We start from the raw sequence: 25018 nt of genomic DNA on the forward strand, positions 1-25018 counted from the left end.
GTATACATAGAATGCTTCTACCATACATTGATACATTGAATGCTACTCCCATGCAGGAATACATAAAATACTTCTCCCATTCAGGAATACATAGAATGATTCTCTCATGCTAGGATACATAGAATGGTTCTCCTGTGCAGGTATGCATAGAATGCTTTTGTCATGTAGGAATACATAGAATGATTATCCCATGCTAGGATACATAGAATGTTTCACCCTTGCAGGAATAACTAGAATACTTCTCCCATGTAGGAATAAACAGAATGCTTCTGCCATGCAGTTATACCTAGAATGCTTCTGCCATACATTGATACATAGAATGCTATACCCATGCAGGAATACATAGAATACTTCTCTCATTTAGGAATACATGGAATGATTCTCCCTTGATAGGATACATTGAATGCTACTCCCATGCAGGAATACATAGTATTTTTCTCCATTGCGAGGATACAACAAATACTTCTCCCATACAGGGATATATACAATTCTGCTGCCATCCAGGAATACAAAGAATGCTTCTCCCATGTAGGAATATAATGATTAAGTCTCTCATGCAGCGATAAATAGAATGATTCTGTCATGCAGGTACACATCGAATGGTTCTCCCATGCAGGCATTCATAGAATGCTTCTGCCATGTAGGAATACATAGAATGCTTCTCCCATGTTGGAATACATAGAATGATTCTCCCATGCTGCGATACGTAGAATGTTTCACGCTTGCAGGAATACATAGACTACTTCTCCATTTCAAGTATACTTCGAAAAATTCTCCCATGCAGGAATACATAGAATGCTACTCCGATGTAGGAATACTTACAATGCTTCTCCCACGTTGGAATACATAGAATACTTCTCCCATGTAGGAATAAGCAGAAAGCTTCTGCCATGCATTGAATGCTACTCCCATTCCAGAATACATAGAATGATTGTCCCTTGATAGGATACATTGAATGCTACTCCCATGCAGGAATACATAGAATACTTCTCCCATTCAGGAATACATACAATATTTCTCCCATTCAGTAATACATAGTATTCTTCTCCGAGGATACATCGAATGGTTCTCCCATGCAGGTATTCATAGAATGTTTCTACCATGCAGGAATACATAGAATGCTTCTCCCATGTAGGAATATATTGATAAAGTCTCCCATGCAGCGATAAATAGAATGATTCTGCCATGCAGGTATACATCGAATGGTTCTCCCATGCAGGCATTCATAGAATGCTTCTGCCATGTAGGAATACATAGAATGCTTCTGCCATACATTGATCCATGGAATGCTTCTCCCATGCAGGAAAAATAGAATGATTCTCCCATGCTGCCATAAGTAGAATGTTTCACCCTTGCAGGAATACATAGAATGCCTCTCTCATTTAGGAATACATAGAATGATTCTCCCATGTAGGAATACATAGAATGATTCTGCCATGCAGAAATACATAGAATGGCTCTCCCATGCAGGTATACATACAATGTTTCTGTCGTGAAAGTATACATAGAATGCTTCTACCATACATTGATACATTGAATGCTACTCCCATGCAGGAATACATAAAATACTTCTCCCATTCAGGAATACATAGAATGATTCTCTCATGCTAGGATACATAGAATGGTTCTCCTGTGCAGGTATGCATAGAATGCTTTTGTCATGTAGGAATACATAGAATGATTATCCCATGCTAGGATACATAGAATGTTTCACCCTTGCAGGAATAACTAGAATACTTCTCCCATGTAGGAATAAACAGAATGCTTCTGCCATGCAGTTATACCTAGAATGCTTCTGCCATACATTGATACATAGAATGCTATACCCATGCAGGAATACATAGAATACTTCTCTCATTTAGGAATACATAGAATGATTCTCCCTTGATAGGATACATTGAATGCTACTCCCATGCAGGAATACATAGTATTTTTCTCCATTGCGAGGATACAACAAATACTTCTCCCATACAGGGATATATACAATTCTGCTGCCATCCAGGAATACAAAGAATGCTTCTCCCATGTAGGAATATAATGATTAAGTCTCTCATGCAGCGATAAATAGAATGATTCTGTCATGCAGGTACACATCGAATGGTTCTCCCATGCAGGCATTCATAGAATGCTTCTGCCATGTAGGAATACATAGAATGCTTCTCCCATGTTGGAATACATAGAATGATTCTCCCATGCTGCGATACGTAGAATGTTTCACGCTTGCAGGAATACATAGACTACTTCTCCATTTCAAGTATACTTCGAAAAATTCTCCCATGCAGGAATACATAGAATGCTACTCCGATGTAGGAATACTTACAATGCTTCTCCCACGTTGGAATACATAGAATACTTCTCCCATGTAGGAATAAGCAGAAAGCTTCTGCCATGCATTGAATGCTACTCCCATTCCAGAATACATAGAATGATTGTCCCTTGATAGGATACATTGAATGCTACTCCCATGCAGGAATACATAGAATACTTCTCCCATTCAGGAATACATACAATATTTCTCCCATTCAGTAATACATAGTATTCTTCTCCGAGGATACATCGAATGGTTCTCCCATGCAGGTATTCATAGAATGTTTCTACCATGCAGGAATACATAGAATGCTTCTCCCATGTAGGAATATATTGATAAAGTCTCCCATGCAGCGATAAATAGAATGATTCTGCCATGCAGGTATACATCGAATGGTTCTCCCATGCAGGCATTCATAGAATGCTTCTGCCATGTAGGAATACATAGAATGCTTCTGCCATACATTGATCCATGGAATGCTTCTCCCATGCAGGAAAAATAGAATGATTCTCCCATGCTGCCATAAGTAGAATGTTTCACCCTTGCAGGAATACATAGAATGCCTCTCTCATTTAGGAATACATAGAATGATTCTCCCATGTAGGAATACATAGAATGATTCTGCCATGCAGAAATACATAGAATGGGTCTCCCATGCAGGTATACATACAATGTTTCTTTCGTGAAAGTATACATAGAATGCTTCTGCCATACATTGATACATTGAATGCTACTCCCATGTAGGAATACATAGAATACTTCTCCCATTCAGGAATACATAGAATGATTCTCCCATGCTAGGATACATAGAATGGTTCTCCCGTGCAGGTATGCATAGAATGCTTTTGTCATGTAGGAATACATAGAATGCTTCTCCCATGTAGGAATATATTGATTAAGTCTCCTATTTAGGAATACATAGAATGATTATCCCATGCTAGGATACATAGAATGTTTCACCCTTGCAGGAATAACTAGAATACTTCTCCCATGTAGGAATAAACAGAATGCTTCTGCCATGCAGTTATACCTAGAATGCTTCTGCCATACATTGATACAAAGAATGCTATACCCATGCAGGAATACATAGAATACTTCTCTCATTTAGGAATACATAGAATGATTCTCCCTTGATAGGATACATTGAATGCTACTCCCATGCAGGAATACATAGTATTTTTCTCCATTGCGAGGATACAACAAATACTTCTCCCATACAGGGATATATACAATTCTGCTGCCATCCAGGAATACAAAGAATGCTTCTCCCATGTAGGAATATAATGATTAAGTCTCTCATGCAGCGATATATAGAATGATTCTGCCATGCAGGTATACATCGAATGGTTCTCCCATGCAGGTATTCATAGAATGCTTCTGCCATGTAGGAATACATAGAATGCTTCTCCCATGTTGGAATACATAGAATGATTCTCCCATGCTGCGATACGTAGAATGTTTCACCCTTGCAGGAATACATAGACTACTTCTCCCTTTCAAGTATACTTCGAAAACTTCTCCCATGCAGGAATACATAGAATGCTACTCCGATGTAGGAATACTTACAATGCTTCTCCCACGTTGGAATACATAGAATACTTCTCCCATGTAGGAATAAGCAGAAAGCTTCTTCCATGCATTGAATGCTACTCCCATACAGGAATACATAGAATGATTGTCCCTTGATAGGATACATTGAATGCTACTCCCATGCAGAAATACATAGAATGATTATGCCATGCAGGAATACATAGAATGGTTCTCCCATTTAGGAATACATAGAATGAGTATCCCATGCTAGGATACATAGAATGGTTCTCCCGTGCAGGTATGCATAGATTGCTTTTGTCATGTAGGAATACATAGAATGCTTCTCCCATGTAGGAATATATTGATTAAGTCTCCCATTTAGGAATACATAGAATGATTATCCCATGCTAGGACACATAGAATGTTTCACCCTTGCAGGAATAACTAGAATACTTCTCCCATGTAGGAATAAACAGAATGCTTCTGCCATGCAGTTATACCTAGAATGATTCTGCCATACATTGATACATAGAATGCTATACCCATGCAGGAATACATAGAATACTTCTCTCATTTAGGAATACATAGAATGATTCTCCCTTGATAGGATACATTGAATGCTACTCCCATGGAGGAATACATAGTATTTTTCTCCATTGCGAGGATACAACAAATACTTCTCCCATACAGGGATATATACAATTCTGCTGCCATCCAGGAATACAAAGAATGCTTCTCCCATGTAGGAATTTAATGATTAAGTCTCTCATGCAGCGATATATAGAATGATTCTGCCATGCAGGTATACATCGAATGGTTCTCCCATGCAGGTATTCATAGAATGCTTCTGCCATGTAGGAATACATAGAATGATTCTCCCATGTTGGAATACATAGTATGATTCTCCCATGCTGCGATACGTAGAATGTTTCACCCTTGCAGGGTGACTACTTCTCCATTTCAAGTATACTTCGAAAACTTCTCCCATGCAGGAATACATAGAATGCTACTCCGATGTAGGAATACTTACAATGCTTCTCCCACGTTGTAATACATAGAATACTTCTCCCATGTAGGAATAAGCAGAAAGCTTCTGCCATGCATTGAATGCTACTCCCATTCCAGAATACATAGAATGATTGTCCCTTGATAGGATACATTGAATGCTACTCCCATGCAGGAATACATAGAATACTTCTCCCATTCAGGAATACATACAATATTTCTCCCATTCAGTACTACATAGTATTCTTCTCCAATGCGAGGATACATCGAATGGTTCTCCCATGCAGGTATTCATAGAATGTTTCTGCCATGCAGGAATACAAAGAATGCTTCTCCCATGTAGGAATATATTGATAAATTCTCCCATGCAGCGATAAATAGAATGATTCTGCCATGCAGGTATACATAGAATGGTTCTCCCATGCAGGTATTCATAGAATGTTTCTGCCATGTAGGAATACATAGAATGCTTCTGCCATATATTGATACATAGAATGCTATACCCATGCAGGAATACATAGAATACTTCTCTCATTTAGGAATACATAGAATGATTCTCCCTTGATAGGATACATTGAATGCTACTCCCATGCAGGAATACATAGTATTTTTCTCCATTGCGAGCATACAACAAATACTTCTCCCATACAGGGATATATACAATTCTGCTGCCATCCAGGAATACAAAGAATGCTTCTCCCATGTAGGAATATAATGATTAAGTCTCTCATGCAGCGATATATAGAATGATTCTGCCATGCAGGTATACATCGAATGGTTCTCCCATGCAGGTATTCATAGAATGCTTCTGCCATGTAGGAATACATAGAATGCTTCTCCCATGTTGGAATACATAGAATGATTCTCCCATGCTGCGATACGTAGAATGTTTCACGCTTGCAGGAATACATAGACTACTTCTCCCTTTCAAGTATACTTCGAAATTTTCTCCCATGCAGGAATACATAGAATGCTACTCCGATGTAGGAATACTTACAATGCTTCTCCCACGTTGGAATACATAGAATACTTCTCCCATGTAGGAAGAAGCAGAAAGCTTCTGCCATGCATTGATTGCTACTCCCATACAGGAATACATAGAATGATTGTCCCTTGATAGGATACATTGAATGCTACTCCCATGCAGGAATACATAGAATACTTCTACCATTCAGGAATACATACAATATTTCTCCCATTCAGTACTGCATAGTATTCTTCTCCAATGCGAGGATACATCGAATGGTTCTCCCATGCAGGTATTCATAGAATGTTGCTGCCATGCAGGAATACAAAGAATGCTTCTCCCATGTAGGAATATATTGATAAAGTCTCCCATGCAGCGATAAATAGAATGATTCTGCCATGCAGGTATACATCGAATGGTTCTCCCATGCAGGCATTCATAGAATGCTTCTGCCATGTAGGAATACATAGAATGCTTCTGCCATACATTGATCCATGGAATGCTTCTCCCATGCAGGAAAAATAGAATGATTCTCCCATGCTGCCATAAGTAGAATGTTTCACCCTTGCAGTAATACATAGAATGCCTCTCTCATTTAGGAATACATAGAATGATTCTCCCATGTAGGAATACATAGAATGATTCTGCCATGCAGAAATACATAGAATGGGTCTCCCATGCTGGTATACACACAATGTTTCTGTCATGAAAGTATACATAGAATGCTTCTGCCATACATTGATACATTGAATGCTACTCCCATGCAGGAATACATAGAATACTTCTCCCATTCAGGAATACATAGAATGATTCTCCCATGCTAGGATACATAGAATGGTTCTCCCGTGCAGGTATGCATAGAATGCTTTTGTCATGTAGGAATACATAGAATGCTTCTACCATGTTGGAATATGTTGATTAAGATTCCCATGCAGAAATACATAGAATGATTATGCCATGCAGGAATACATAGAATGGTTCTCCCATGTAGGAATAAGCAGAAAGCTTCTGCCATGCATTGAATGCTACTCCCATACAGGAATACATAGAATGATTGTCCCTTGATAGGATACATTGAATGCTACTCCCATGCAGGAATACATAGAATACTTCTCCCATTCAGGAATACATACAATATTTCTCCCATTCAGTAATACATAGTATTCTTCTCCAATGCGAGGATACATCGAATGGTTCTCCCATGCAGGTATTCTTAGAATGTTGCTGCCATGCAGGAATACAAAGAATGCTTCTCCCATGTAGGAATATATTGATAAAGTCTCCCATGCAGCGATAAATAGAATGATTCTGCCATGCAGGTATACATCGAATGGTTCTCCCATGCAGGCCTTCATAGAATGCTTCTGCCATGTAGGAATACATAGAATGCTTCTGCCATACATTGATCCATGGAATGCTTCTCCCATGCAGGAAAAATAGAATGATTCTCCCATGCTGCCATAAGTAGAATGTTTCACCCTTGCAGGAATACATAGAATGCCTCTCTCATTTAGGAATACATAGAATGATTCTCCCATGTAGGAATACATAGAATGATTCTGCCATGCAGAAATACATAGAATGGGTCTCCCATGCAGGTATACATACAATGTTTCTTTCGTGAAAGTATACATAGAATGCTTCTGCCATACATTGATACATTGAATGCTACTCCCATGTAGGAATACATAGAATACTTCTCCCATTCAGGAATACATAGAATGATTCTCCCATGCTAGGATACATAGAATGGTTCTCCCATGCAGGTATGCATAGAATGCTTTTGTCATGTAGGAATACATAGAATGCTTCTCCCATGTAGGAATATATTGATTAAGTCTCCTATTTAGGAATACATAGAATGATTATCCCATGCTAGGATACATAGAATGTTTCACCCTTGCAGGAATAACTAGAATACTTCTCCCATGTAGGAATAAACAGAATGCTTCTGCCATGCAGTTATACCTAGAATGCTTCTGCCATACATTGATACAAAGAATGCTATACCCATGCAGGAATACATAGAATACTTCTCTCATTTAGGAATACATAGAATGATTCTCCCTTGATAGGATACATTGAATGCTACTCCCATGCAGGAATACATAGTATTTTTCTCCATTGCGAGGATACAACAAATACTTCTCCCATACAGGGATATATACAATTCTGCTGCCATCCAGGAATACAAAGAATGCTTCTCCCATGTAGGAATATAATGATTAAGTCTCTCATGCAGCGATATATAGAATGATTCTGCCATGCAGGTATACATCGAATGGTTCTCCCATGCAGGTATTCATAGAATGCTTCTGCCATGTAGGAATACATAGAATGCTTCTCCCATGTTGGAATACATAGAATGATTCTCCCATGCTGCGATACGTAGAATGTTTCACCCTTGCAGGAATACATAGACTACTTCTCCCTTTCAAGTATACTTCGAAAACTTCTCCCATGCAGGAATACATAGAATGCTACTCCGATGTAGTAATACTTACAATGCTTCTCCCACGTTGGAATACATAGAATACTTCTCCCATGTAGGAATAAGCAGAAAGCTTCTTCCATGCATTGAATGCTACTCCCATACAGGAATACATAGAATGATTGTCCCTTGATAGGATACATTGAATGCTACTCCCATGCAGAAATACATAGAATGATTATGCCATGCAGGAATACATAGAATGGTTCTCCCATTTAGGAATACATAGAATGAGTATCCCATGCTAGGATACATAGAATGGTTCTCCCGTGCAGGTATGCATAGATTGCTTTTGTCATGTAGGAATACATAGAATGCTTCTCCCATGTAGGAATATATTGATTAAGTCTCCCATTTAGGAATACATAGAATGATTATCCCATGCTAGGACACATTGAATGTTTCACCCTTCCAGGAATAACTAGAATACTTCTCCCATGTAGGAATAAACAGAATGCTTCTGCCATGCAGTTATACCTAGAATGATTCTGCCATACATTGATACATAGAATGCTATACCCATGCAGGAATACATAGAATACTTCTCTCATTTAGGAATACATAGAATGATTCTCCCTTGATAGGATACATTGAATGCTACTCCCATGGAGGAATACATAGTATTTTTCTCCATTGCGAGGATACAACAAATACTTCTCCCATACAGGGATATATACAATTCTGCTGCCATCCAGGAATACAAAGAATGCTTCTCCCATGTAGGAATTTAATGATTAAGTCTCTCATGCAGCGATATATAGAATGATTCTGCCATGCAGGTATACATCGAATGGTTCTCCCATGCAGGTATTCATAGAATGCTTCTGCCATGTAGGAATACATAGAATGATTCTCCCATGTTGGAATACATAGTATGATTCTCCCATGCTGCGATACGTAGAATGTTTCACCCTTGCAGGGTGACTACTTCTCCATTTCAAGTATACTTCGAAAACTTCTCCCATGCAGGAATACATAGAATGCTACTCCGATGTAGGAATACTTACAATGCTTCTCCCACGTTGGAATACATAGAATACTTCTCCCATGTAGGAATAAGCAGAAAGCTTCTGCCATGCATTGAATGCTACTCCCATTCCAGAATACATAGAATGATTGTCCCTTGATAGGATACATTGAATGCTACTCCCATGCAGGAATACATAGAATACTTCTCCCATTCAGGAATACATACAATATTTCTCCCATTCAGTACTACATAGTATTCTTCTCCAATGCGAGGATACATCGAATGGTTCTCCCATGCAGGTATTCATAGAATGTTTCTGCCATGCAGGAATACAAAGAATGCTTCTCCCATGTAGGAATATATTGATAAATTCTCCCATGCAGCGATAAATAGAATGATTCTGCCATGCAGGTATACATAGAATGGTTCTCCCATGCAGGTATTCATAGAATGTTTCTGCCATGTAGGAATACATAGAATGCTTCTGCCATATATTGATACATAGAATGCTATACCCATGCAGGAATACATAGAATACTTCTCTCATTTAGGAATACATAGAATGATTCTCCCTTGATAGGATACATTGAATGCTACTCCCATGCAGGAATACATAGTATTTTTCTCCATTGCGAGCATACAACAAATACTTCTCCCATACAGGGATATATACAATTCTGCTGCCATCCAGGAATACAAAGAATGCTTCTCCCATGTAGGAATATAATGATTAAGTCTCTCATGCAGCGATATATAGAATGATTCTGCCATGCAGGTATACATCGAATGGTTCTCCCATGCAGGTATTCATAGAATGCTTCTGCCATGTAGGAATACATAGAATGCTTCTCCCATGTTGGAATACATAGAATGATTCTCCCATGCTGCGATACGTAGAATGTTTCACGCTTGCAGGAATACATAGACTACTTCTCCCTTTCAAGTATACTTCGAAATTTTCTCCCATGCAGGAATACATAGAATGCTACTCCGATGTAGGAATACTTACAATGCTTCTCCCACGTTGGAATACATAGAATACTTCTCCCATGTAGGAAGAAGCAGAAAGCTTCTGCCATGCATTGATTGCTACTCCCATACAGGAATACATAGAATGATTGTCCCTTGATAGGATACATTGAATGCTACTCCCATGCAGGAATACATAGAATACTTCTACCATTCAGGAATACATACAATATTTCTCCCATTCAGTACTGCATAGTATTCTTCTCCAATGCGAGGATACATCGAATGGTTCTCCCATGCAGGTATTCATAGAATGTTGCTGCCATGCAGGAATACAAAGAATGCTTCTCCCATGTAGGAATATATTGATAAAGTCTCCCATGCAGCGATAAATAGAATGATTCTGCCATGCAGGTATACATCGAATGGTTCTCCCATGCAGGCATTCATAGAATGCTTCTGCCATGTAGGAATACATAGAATGCTTCTGCCATACATTGATCCATGGAATGCTTCTCCCATGCAGGAAAAATAGAATGATTCTCCCATGCTGCCATAAGTAGAATGTTTCACCCTTGCAGTAATACATAGAATGCCTCTCTCATTTAGGAATACATAGAATGATTCTCCCATGTAGGAATACATAGAATGATTCTGCCATGCAGAAATACATAGAATGGGTCTCCCATGCAGGTATACACACAATGTTTCTGTCATGAAAGTATACATAGAATGCTTCTGCCATACATTGATACATTGAATGCTACTCCCATGCAGGAATACATAGAATACTTCTCCCATTCAGGAATACATAGAATGATTCTCCCATGCTAGGATACATAGAATGGTTCTCCCGTGCAGGTATGCATAGAATGCTTTTGTCATGTAGGAATACATAGAATGCTTCTACCATGTTGGAATATGTTCATTAAGATTCCCATGCAGAAATACATAGAATGATTATGCCATGCAGGAATACATAGAATGGTTCTCCCATGTAGGAATAAGCAGAAAGCTTCTGCCATGCATTGAATGCTACTCCCATACAGGAATACATAGAATGATTGTCCCTTGATAGGATACATTGAATGCTACTCCCATGCAGGAATACATAGAATACTTCTCCCATTCAGGAATACATACAATATTTCTCCCATTCAGTAATACATAGTATTCTTCTCCAATGCGAGGATACATCGAATGGTTCTCCCATGCAGGTATTCATAGAATGTTTCTTCCATGCAGGAATACAAAGAATGCTTCTCCCATGTAGGAATATATTGATAAAGTCTCCCATGCAGCGATAAATAGAATGATTCTGCCATGCAGGTATACATAGAATGGTTCTCCCATGCAGGCATTCATAGAATGCTTCTGCCATTTAGGAATACATAGAATGCTTCTGCCATACATTGATCCATGGAATGCTTCTCCCATGCAGGAAAAATAGAATGATTCTCCCATGCTGCCATAAGTAGAATGTTTCACCCTTGCAGGAATACATAGAATGCCTCTCTCATTTAGGAATACATAGAATGATTCTCCCATGTAGGAATACATAGAATGATTCTGCCATGCAGAAATACATAGAATGGGTCTCCCATGCAGGTGTACATACAATGTTTCTGTCGTGAAAGTATACATAGAATGCTTCTGCCATACATTGATACATTGAATGCTACTCCCATGCAGGAATACATAAAATACTTCTCCCATTCAGGAATACATAGAATGATTCTCCCATGCTAGGATACATAGAATGGTTCTCCCGTGCAGGTATGCATAGAATGCTTTTGTCATGTAGGAATACATAGAATGCTTCTCCCATGTAGGAATATATTGATTAAGTCTCCCATTTAGGAATACATAGAATGATTATCCCATGCTAGGATACATAGAATGTTTCACCCTTGCAGGAATAACTAGAATACTTCTCCCATGTAGGAATAAACAGAATGCTTCTGCCATGCAGTTATACCTAGAATTCTTCTGCCATACATTGATACATAGAATGCTATACCCATGCAGGAATACATAGAACACTTCTCTCATTTAGGGATACATGGAATGATTCTCCCTTGATAGGATACATTGAATGCTCCTCACATGCAGCAATACATAGTATTTTTCTCCATTGCGAGGATACAACAAATACTTCTCCCATACAGGGATATATACAATTCTGCTGCCATCCAGGAATACAAAGAATGCTTCTCCCATGTAGGAATATAATGATTAAGTCTCTCATGCAGCGATATATAGAATGATTCTGCCATGCAGGTATACATCGAATGGTTCTCCCATGCAGGTATTCATAGAATGCTTCTGCCATGTAGGAATACATAGAATGCTTCTCCCATGTTGGAATACATAGAATGATTCTCCCATGCTGCGATACGTAGAATGTTTCACGCTTGCAGGAATACATAGACTACTTCTCTCTTTCAAGTATACTTCGAAATTTTCTCCCATGCAGGAATACATAGAATGCTACTCCGATGTAGGAATACTTACAATGCTTCTCCCACGTTGGAATACATAGAATACTTCTCCCATGTAGGAAGAAGCAGAAAGCTTCTGCCATGCATTGATTGCTACTCCCATACAGGAATACATAGAATGATTGTCCCTTGATAGGATACATTGAATGCTACTCCCATGCAGGAATACATAGAATACTTCTCCCATTCAGGAATACATACAATATTTCCCCCTTTGTAGAATACTACATAGTATTCTTCTCCAATGCGAGGATACATCGAATGGTTCTCCCATGCAGGTATTCATAGAATGCTTCTGCCATGTAGGAATACATAGAATGCTTCTGCCATACATTGATCCATGGAATGCTTCTCCCATGCAGGAAAAATAGAATGATTCTCCCATGCTGCCATAAGTAGAATGTTTCACCCTTGCAGGAATACATAGAATGCCTCTCTCATTTAGCAATACATAGAATGATTCTCCAATGTAGGAATACATAGAATGATTCTGCCATGCAGAAATACATAGCATGCTTCTGCCATACATTGATACATTGAATGCTACTCCCATGCAGGAATACATAGAATACTTCTCCCATTCAGGAATACATAGAATGATTCTCCCATGCTAGGATACATAGAATGGTTCTCCCGTGCAGGTATGCATAGAATGCTTTTGTCATGTAGGAATACTTACAATGCTTCTCCCACGTTGGAATACATAGAATACTTCTCCCATGTAGGAATAAGCAGAAAGCTTCTGCCATGCATTGATTGCTACTCCCATACAGGAATACATAGAATGATTGTCCCTTGATAGGATACATTGAATGCTACTCCCATGCAGGAATACATAGAATACTTCTCCCATTCAGGAATACATACAATATTTCTCCCATTCAGTAATACATAGTATTCTTCTCCGAGGATACATCGAATGGTTCTCCCATGCAGGTATTCATAGAATGTTTCTACCATGCAGGAATACATAGAATGCTTCTCCCATGTAGGAATATATTGATAAAGTCTCCCATGCAGCGATAAATAGAATGATTCTGCCATGCAGGTATACATCGAATGGTTCTCCCATGCAGGCATTCATAGAATGCTTCTGCCATGTAGGAATACATAGAATGCTTCTGCCATACATTGATCCATGGAATGCTTCTCCCATGCAGGAAAAATAGAATGATTCTCCCATGCTGCCATAAGTAGAATGTTTCACCCTTGCAGGAATACATAGAATGCCTCTCTCATTTAGGAATACATAGAATGATTCTCCCATGTAGGAATACATAGAATGATTCTGCCATGCAGAAATACATAGAATGGGTCTCCCATGCAGGTATACATACAATGTTTCTGTCGTGAAAGTATACATAGAATGCTTCTACCATACATTGATACATTGAATGCTACTCCCATGCAGGAATACATAAAATACTTCTCCCATTCAGGAATACATAGAATGATGCTCTCATGCTAGGATACATAGAATGGTTCTCCTGTGCAGGTATGCATAGAATGCTTTTGTCATGTAGGAATACATAGAATGATTATCCCATGCTAGGATACATAGAATGTTTCACCCTTGCAGGAATAACTAGAATACTTCTCCCATGTAGGAATAAACAGAATGCTTCTGCCATGCAGTTATACCTAGAATGCTTCTGCCATACATTGATACATAGAATGCTATACCCATGCAGGAATACATAGAATACTTCTCTCATTTAGGAATACATAGAATGATTCTCCCTTGATAGGATACATTGAATGCTACTCCCATGCAGGAATACATAGTATTTTTCTCCATTGCGAGGATACAACAAATACTTCTCCCATACAGGGATATATACAATTCTGCTGCCATCCAGGAATACAAAGAATGCTTCTCCCATGTAGGAATATAATGATTAAGTCTCTCATGCAGCGATAAATAGAATGATTCTGTCATGCAGGTACACATCGAATGGTTCTCCCATGCAGGCATTCATAGAATGCTTCTGCCATGTAGGAATACATAGAATGCTTCTCCCATGTTGGAATACATAGAATGATTCTCCCATGCTGCGATACGTAGAATGTTTCACGCTTGCAGGAATACATAGACTACTTCTCCATTTCAAGTATACTTCGAAAAATTCTCCCATGCAGGAATACATAGAATGCTACTCCGATGTAGGAATACTTACAATGCTTCTCCCACGTTGGAATACATAGAATACTTCTCCCATGTAGGAATAAGCAGAAAGCTTCTGCCATGCATTGAATGCTACTCCCATTCCAGAATACATAGAATGATTGTCCCTTGATAGGATACATTGAATGCTACTCCCATGCAGGAATACATAGAATACTTCTCCCATTCAGGAATACATACAATATTTCTCCCATTCAGTAATACATAGTATTCTTCTCCGAGGATACATCGAATGGTTCTCCCATGCAGGTATTCATAGAATGTTTCTACCATGCAGGAATACATAGAATGCTTCTCCCATGTAGGAATATATTGATAAAGTCTCCCATGCAGCGATAAATAGAATGATTCTGCCATGCAGGTATACATCGAATGGTTCTCCCATGCAGGCATTCATAGAATGCTTCTGCCATGTAGGAATACATAGAATGCTTCTGCCATACATTGATCCATGGAATGCTTCTCCCATGCAGGAAAAATAGAATGATTCTCCCATGCTGCCATAAGTAGAATGTTTCACCCTTGCAGGAATACATAGAATGCCTCTCTCATTTAGGAATACATAGAATGATTCTCCCATGTAGGAATACATAGAATGATTCTGCCATGCAGAAATACATAGAATGGGTCTCCCATGCAGGTATACATACAATGTTTCTGTCGTGAAAGTATACATAGAATGCTTCTACCATACATTGATACATTGAATGCTACTCCCATGCAGGAATACATAAAATACTTCTCCCATTCAGGAATACATAGAATGATTCTCTCATGCTAGGATACATAGAATGGTTCTCCTGTGCAGGTATGCATAGAATGCTTTTGTCATGTAGGAATACATCGAATGATTATCCCATGCTAGGATACATAGAATGTTTCACCCTTGCAGGAATAACTAGAATACTTCTCCCATGTAGGAATAAACAGAATGCTTCTGCCATGCAGTTATACCTAGAATGCTTCTGCCATACATTGATACATAGAATGCTATACCCATGCAGGAATACATAGAATACTTCTCTCATTTAGGAATACATAGAATGATTCTCCCTTGATAGGATACATTGAATGCTACTCCCATGCAGGAATACATAGTATTTTTCTCCATTGCGAGGATACAACAAATACTTCTCCCATACAGGGATATATACAATTCTGCTGCCATCCAGGAATACAAAGAATGCTTCTCCCATGTAGGAATATAATGATTAAGTCTCTCATGCAGCGATAAATAGAATGATTCTGTCATGCAGGTACACATCGAATGGTTCTCCCATGCAGGCATTCATAGAATGCTTCTGCCATGTAGGAATACATAGAATGCTTCTCCCATGTTGGAATACATAGAATGATTCTCCCATGCTGCGATACGTAGAATGTTTCACGCTTGCAGGAATACATAGACTACTTCTCCATTTCAAGTATACTTCGAAAAATTCTCCCATGCAGGAATACATAGAATGCTACTCCGATGTAGGAATATATTGATAAAGTCTCCCATGCAGCGATACTTACAATGCTTCTCCCACGTTGGAATACATAGAATACTTCTCCCATGTAGGAATAAGCAGAAAGCTTCTGCCATGCATTGAATGCTACTCCCATTCCAGAATACATAGAATGATTGTCCCTTGATAGGATACATTGAATGCTACTCCCATGCAGGAATACATAGAATACTTCTCCCATTCAGGAATACATACAATATTTCTCCCATTCAGTAATACATAGTATTCTTCTCCGAGGATACATCGAATGGTTCTCCCATGCAGGTATTCATAGAATGTTTCTACCATGCAGGAATACATAGAATGCTTCTCCCATGTAGGAATATATTGATAAAGTCTCCCATGCAGCGATAAATAGAATGATTCTGCCATGCAGGTATACATCGAATGGTTCTCCCATGCAGGCATTCATAGAATGCTTCTGCCATGTAGGAATACATAGAATGCTTCTGCCATACATTGATCCATGGAATGCTTCTCCCATGCAGGAAAAATAGAATGATTCTCCCATGCTGCCATAAGTAGAATGTTTCACCCTTGCAGGAATACATAGAATGCCTCTCTCATTTAGGAATACATAGAATGATTCTCCCATGTAGGAATACATAGAATGATTCTGCCATGCAGAAATACATAGAATGGGTCTCCCATGCAGGTATACATACAATGTTTCTGTCGTGAAAGTATACATAGAATGCTTCTACCATACATTGATACATTGAATGCTACTCCCATGCAGGAATACATAAAATACTTCTCCCATTCAGGAATACATAGAATGATTCTCTCATGCTAGGATACATAGAATGGTTCTCCTGTGCAGGTATGCATAGAATGCTTTTGTCATGTAGGAATACATAGAATGATTATCCCATGCTAGGATACATAGAATGTTTCACCCTTGCAGGAATAACTAGAATACTTCTCCCATGTAGGAATAAACAGAATGCTTCTGCCATGCAGTTATACCTAGAATGCTTCTGCCATACATTGATACATAGAATGCTATACCCATGCAGGAATACATAGAATACTTCTCTCATTTAGGAATACATAGAATGATTCTCCCTTGATAGGATACATTGAATGCTACTCCCATGCAGGAATACATAGTATTTTTCTCCATTGCGAGGATACAACAAATACTTCTCCCATACAGGGATATATACAATTCTGCTGCCATCCAGGAATACAAAGAATGCTTCTCCCATGTAGGAATATAATGATTAAGTCTCTCATGCAGCGATAAATAGAATGATTCTGTCATGCAGGTACACATCGAATGGTTCTCCCATGCAGGTATTCATAGAATGCTTCTGCCATGTAGGAATACATAGAATGCTTCTCCCATGTTGGAATACATAGAATGATTCTCCCATGCTGCGATACGTAGAATGTTTCACCCTTGCAGGAATACATAGACTACTTCTCCCTTTCAAGTATACTTCGAAAACTTCTCCCATGCAGGAATACATAGAATGCTACTCCGATGTAGGAATACTTACAATGCTTCTCCCACGTTGGAATACATAGAATACTTCTCCCATGTAGGAATAAGCAGAAAGCTTCTGCCATGCATTGAATGCTACCCCCATACAGGAATACATAGAATGATTGTCCCTTGATAGGATACATTGAATGCTACTCCCATGCAGGAATACATAGAATACTTCTCCCATTCAGGAATACATACAATATTTCTCCCATTCAGTAATACATAGTATTCTTCTCCAATGCGAGGATACATCGAATGGTTCTCCCATGCAGGTATTCATAGAATGTTGCTGCCATGCAGGAATACAAAGAATGCTTCTCCCATGTAGGAATATATTGATAAAGTCTCCCATGCAGCGATAAATAGAATGATTCTGCCATGCAGGTATACATCGAATGGTTCTCCCATGCAGGCCTTCATAGAATGCTTCTGCCATGTAGGAATACATAGAATGCTTCTGCCATACATTGATCCATGGAATGCTTCTCCCATGCAGGAAAAATAGAATGATTCTCCCATGCTGCCATAAGTAGAATGTTTCACCCTTGCAGGAATACATAGAATGCCTCTCTCATTTAGGAATACATAGAATGATTCTCCCATGTAGGAATACATAGAATGATTCTGCCATGCAGAAATACATAGAATGGGTCTCCCATGCAGGTATACATACAATGTTTCTTTCGTGAAAGTATACATAGAATGCTTCTGCCATACATTGATACATTGAATGCTACTCCCATGTAGGAATACATAGAATACTTCTCCCATTCAGGAATACATAGAATGATTCTCCCATGCTAGGATACATAGAATGGTTCTCCCATGCAGGTATGCATAGAATGCTTTTGTCATGTAGGAATACATAGAATGCTTCTCCCATGTAGGAATATATTGATTAAGTCTCCTATTTAGGAATACATAGAATGATTATCCCATGCTAGGATACATAGAATGTTTCACCCTTGCAGGAATAACTAGAATACTTCTCCCATGTAGGAATAAACAGAATGCTTCTGCCATGCAGTTATACCTAGAATGCTTCTGCCATACATTGATACATAGAATGCTATACCCATGGAGGAATACATAGAATACTTCTCTCATTTAGGAATACATAGAATGATTCTCCCTTGATAGGATACATTGAATGCTACTCCCATGCAGGAATACATAGTATTTTTCTCCATTGCGAGGATACAACAAATACTTCTCCCATACAGGGATATATACAATTCTGCTGCCATCCAGGAATACAAAGAATGCTTCTCCCATGTAGGAATATAATGATTAAGTCTCTCATGCAGCGATATATAGAATGATTCTGCCATGCAGGTATACATCGAATGGTTCTCCCATGCAGGCATTCATAGAATGCTTCTGCCATGTAGGATTACATAGAATGCTTCTCCCATGTTGGAATACATAGAATGATTCTCCCATGCTGCGATGCGTAGAATGTTTCACCCTTGCAGGAATACATACACTACTTCTCCCTTTCAAGTATACTTCGAAAATTTCTCCCATGCAGAAATACATAGAATGATTATGCCATGCAGGAATACATAGAATGGTTCTCCCATTTAGGAATACATAGAATGAGTATCCCATGCTAGGATACATCGAATGGTTCTCCCATGCAGGTATTCATAGAATGCTTCTGCCATGTAGGAATACATAGAATGATTCTCCCATGTTGGAATACATAGTATGATTCTCCCATGCTGCGATACGTAGAATGTTTCACCCTTGCAGGGTGACTACTTCTCCATTTCAAGTATACTTCGAAAACTTCTCCCATGCAGGAATACATAGAATGCTACTCCGATGTAGGAATACTTACAATGCTTCTCCCACGTTGTAATACATAGAATACTTCTCCCATGTAGGAATAAGCAGAAAGCTTCTGCCATGCATTGAATGCTACTCCCATTCCAGAATACATAGAATGATTGTCCCTTGATAGGATACATTGAATGCTACTCCCATGCAGGAATACATAGAATACTTCTCCCATTCAGGAATACATACAATATTTCTCCCATTCAGTACTACATAGTATTCTTCTCCAATGCGAGGATACATCGAATGGTTCTCCCATGCAGGTATTCATAGAATGTTTCTGCCATGCAGGAATACAAAGAATGCTTCTCCCATGTAGGAATATATTGATAAATTCTCCCATGCAGCGATAAATAGAATGATTCTGCCATGCAGGTATACATAGAATGGTTCTCCCATGCAGGTATTCATAGAATGTTTCTGCCATGTAGGAATACATAGAATGCTTCTGCCATATATTGATACATAGAATGCTATACCCATGCAGGAATACATAGAATACTTCTCTCATTTAGGAATACATAGAATGATTCTCCCTTGATAGGATACATTGAATGCTACTCCCATGCAGGAATACATAGTATTTTTCTCCATTGCGAGCATACAACAAATACTTCTCCCATACAGGGATATATACAATTCTGCTGCCATCCAGGAATACAAAGAATGCTTCTCCCATGTAGGAATATAATGATTAAGTCTCTCATGCAGCGATATATAGAATGATTCTGCCATGCAGGTATACATCGAATGGTTCTCCCATGCAGGTATTCATAGAATGCTTCTGCCATGTAGGAATACATAGAATGCTTCTCCCATGTTGGAATACATAGAATGATTCTCCCATGCTGCGATACGTAGAATGTTTCACGCTTGCAGGAATACATAGACTACTTCTCCCTTTCAAGTATACTTCGAAATTTTCTCCCATGCAGGAATACATAGAATGCTACTCCGATGTAGGAATACTTACAATGCTTCTCCCACGTTGGAATACATAGAATACTTCTCCCATGTAGGAAGAAGCAGAAAGCTTCTGCCATGCATTGATTGCTACTCCCATACAGGAATACATAGAATGATTGTCCCTTGATAGGATACATTGAATGCTACTCCCATGCAGGAATACATAGAATACTTCAACCATTCAGGAATACATACAATATTTCTCCCATTCAGTACTGCATAGTATTCTTCTCCAATGCGAGGATACATCGAATGGTTCTCCCATGCAGGTATTCATAGAATGTTGCTGCCATGCAGGAATACAAAGAATGCTTCTCCCATGTAGGAATATATTGATAAAGTCTCCCATGCAGCGATAAATAGAATGATTCTGCCATGCAGGTATACATCGAATGGTTCTCCCATGCAGGCATTCATAGAATGCTTCTGCCATGTAGGAATACATAGAATGCTTCTGCCATACATTGATCCATGGAATGCTTCTCCCATGCAGGAAAAATAGAATGATTCTCCCATGCTGCCATAAGTAGAATGTTTCACCCTTGCAGTAATACATAGAATGCCTCTCTCATTTAGGAATACATAGAATGATTCTCCCATGTAGGAATACATAGAATGATTCTGCCATGTAGAAATACATAGAATGGGTCTCCCATGCAGGTATACATACAATGTTTCTGTCATGAAAGTATACATAGAATGCTTCTGCCATACATTGATCCATGGAATGCTTCTCCCATGCAGGAAAAATAGAATGATTCTCCCATGCTGCCATAAGTAGAATGTTTCACCCTTGCAGTAATACATAGAATGCCTCTCTCATTTAGGAATACATAGAATGATTCTCCCATGTAGGAATACATAGAATGATTCTGCCATGCAGAAATACATAGAATGGGTCTCCCATGCAGGTGTACATACAATGTTTCTGTCGTGAAAGTATACATAGAATGCTTCTGCCATACATTGATACATTGAATGCTACTCCCATGCAGGAATACATAAAATACTTCTCCCATTCAGGAATACATAGAATGATTCTCCCATGCTAGGATACATAGAATGGTTCTCCCGTGCAGGTATGCATAGAATGCTTTTGTCATGTAGGAATACATAGAATGCTTCTCCCATGTAGGAATATATTGATTAAGTCTCCCATTTAGGAATACATAGAATGATTATCCCATGCTAGGATACATAGAATGTTTCACCCTTGCAGGAATAACTAGAATACTTCTCCCATGTAGGAATAAACAGAATGCTTCTGCCATGCAGTTATACCTAGAATTCTTCTGCCATACATTGATACATAGAATGCTATACCCATGCAGGAATACATAGAACACTTCTCTCATTTAGGGATACATGGAATGATTCTCCCTTGATAGGATACATTGAATGCTCCTCACATGCAGCAATACATAGTATTTTTCTCCATTGCGAGGATACAACAAATACTTCTCCCATACAGGGATATATACAATTCTGCTGCCATCCAGGAATACAAAGAATGCTTCTCCCATGTAGGAATATAATGATTAAGTCTCTCATGCAGCGATATATAGAATGATTCTGCCATGCAGGTATACATCGAATGGTTCTCCCATGCAGGTATTCATAGAATGCTTCTGCCATGTAGGAATACATAGAATGCTTCTCCCATGTTGGAATACATAGAATGATTCTCCCATGCTGCGATACGTAGAATGTTTCACGCTTGCAGGAATACATAGACTACTTCTCTCTTTCAAGTATACTTCGAAAACTTCTCCCATGCAGGAATACATAGAATGCTACTCCGATGTAGGAATACTTACAATGCTTCTCCCACGTTGGAATACATAGAATACTTCTCCCATGTAGGAAGAAGCAGAAAGCTTCTGCCATGCATTGATTGCTACTCCCATACAGGAATACATAGAATGATTGTCCCTTGATAGGATACATTGAATGCTACTCCCATGCAGGAATACATAGAATACTTCAACCATTCAGGAATACATACAATATTTCTCCCATTCAGTACTGCATAGTATTCTTCTCCAATGCGAGGATACATCGAATGGTTCTCCCATGCAGGTATTCATAGAATGTTGCTGCCATGCAGGAATACAAAGAATGCTTCTCCCATGTAGGAATATATTGATAAAGTCTCCCATGCAGCGATAAATAGAATGATTCTGCCATGCAGGTATACATCGAATGGTTCTCCCATGCAGGCATTCATAGAATGCTTCTGCCATGTAGGAATACATAGAATGCTTCTGCCATACATTGATCCATGCAATGCTTCTCCCATGCAGGAAAAATAGAATGATTCTCCCATGCTGCCATAAGTAGAATGTTTCACCCTTGCAGTAATACATAGAATGCCTCTCTCATTTAGGAATACATAGAATGATTCTCCCATGTAGGAATACATAGAATGATTCTGCCATGCAGAAATACATAGAATGGGTCTCCCATGCAGGTATACATACAATGTTTCTGTCATGAAAGTATACATAGAATGCTTCTGCCATACATTGATACATTGAATGCTACTCCCATGCAGGAATACATAGAATACTTCTCCCATTCAGGAATACATAGAATGATTCTCCCATGCTAGGATACATAGAATGGTTCTCCCGTACAGGTATGCATAGAATGCTTTTGTCATGTAGGAATACATAGAATGCTTCTCCCATGTTGGAATATGTTGATTAAGATTCCCATGCAGAAATACATAGAATGATTATGCCATGCAGGAATACATAGAATGGTTCTCCCATGTAGGAATAAGCAGAAAGCTTCTGCCATGCATTGAATTCTACTCCCATACAGGAATACATAGAATGATTGTCCCTTGATAGGATACATTGAATGCTACTCCCATGCAGGAATACATAGAATACTTCTCCCATTCAGGAATACATACAATATTTCTCCCATTCAGTAATACATAGTATTCTTCTCCAATGCGAGGATACATCGAATGGTTCTCCCATGCAGGTATTCTTAGAATGTTTCTTCCATGCAGGAATACAAAGAATGCTTCTCCCATGTAGGAATATATTGATAAAGTCTCCCATGCAGCGATAAATAGAATGATTCTGCCATGCAGGTATACATCGAATGGTTCTCCCATGCAGGTATTCATAGAATGCTTCTGCCATGTAGGAATACATAGAATGATTCTCCCATGTTGGAATACATAGTATGATTCTCCCATGCTGCGATACGTAGAATGTTTCACCCTTGCAGGGTGACTACTTCTCCATTTCAAGTATACTTCGAAAACTTCTCCCATGCAGGAATACATAGAATGCTACTCCGATGTAGGAATACTTACAATGCTTCTCCCACGTTGGAATACATAGAATACTTCTCCCATGTAGGAATAAGCAGAAAGCTTCTGCCATGCATTGAATGCTACTCCCATTCCAGAATACATAGAATGATTGTCCCTTGATAGGATACATTGAATGCTACTCCCATGCAGGAATACATAGAATACTTCTCCCATTCAGGAATACATACAATATTTCTCCCATTCAGTACTACATAGTATTCTTCTCCAATGCGAGGATACATCGAATGGTTCTCCCATGCAGGTATTCATAGAATGTTTCTGCCATGCAGGAATACAAAGAATGCTTCTCCCATGTAGGAATATATTGATAAATTCTCCCATGCAGCGATAAATAGAATGATTCTGCCATGCAGGTATACATAGAATGGTTCTCCCATGCAGGTATTCATAGAATGTTTCTGCCATGTAGGAATACATAGAATGCTTCTGCCATATATTGATACATAGAATGCTATACCCATGCAGGAATACATAGAATACTTCTCTCATTTAGGAATACATAGAATGATTCTCCCTTGATAGGATACATTGAATGCTACTCCCATGCAGGAATACATAGTATTTTTCTCCATTGCGAGCATACAACAAATACTTCTCCCATACAGGGATATATACAATTCTGCTGCCATCCAGGAATACAAAGAATGCTTCTCCCATGTAGGAATATAATGATTAAGTCTCTCATGCAGCGATATATAGAATGATTCTGCCATGCAGGTATACATCGAATGGTTCTCCCATGCAGGTATTCATAGAATGCTTCTGCCATGTAGGAATACATAGAATGCTTCTCCCATGTTGGAATACATAGAATGATTCTCCCATGCTGCGATACGTAGAATGTTTCACGCTTGCAGGAATACATAGACTACTTCTCCCTTTCAAGTATACTTCGAAATTTTCTCCCATGCAGGAATACATAG

The sequence above is a fragment of the Sceloporus occidentalis genome, unplaced genomic scaffold (assembly GCF_023333645.1).
Source record: "Sceloporus occidentalis isolate IW3139 unplaced genomic scaffold, rSceOcc1.0.p SCAF_10, whole genome shotgun sequence".
In the NCBI taxonomy this organism is placed as follows: Eukaryota; Metazoa; Chordata; class Lepidosauria; order Squamata; family Phrynosomatidae; genus Sceloporus; species Sceloporus occidentalis.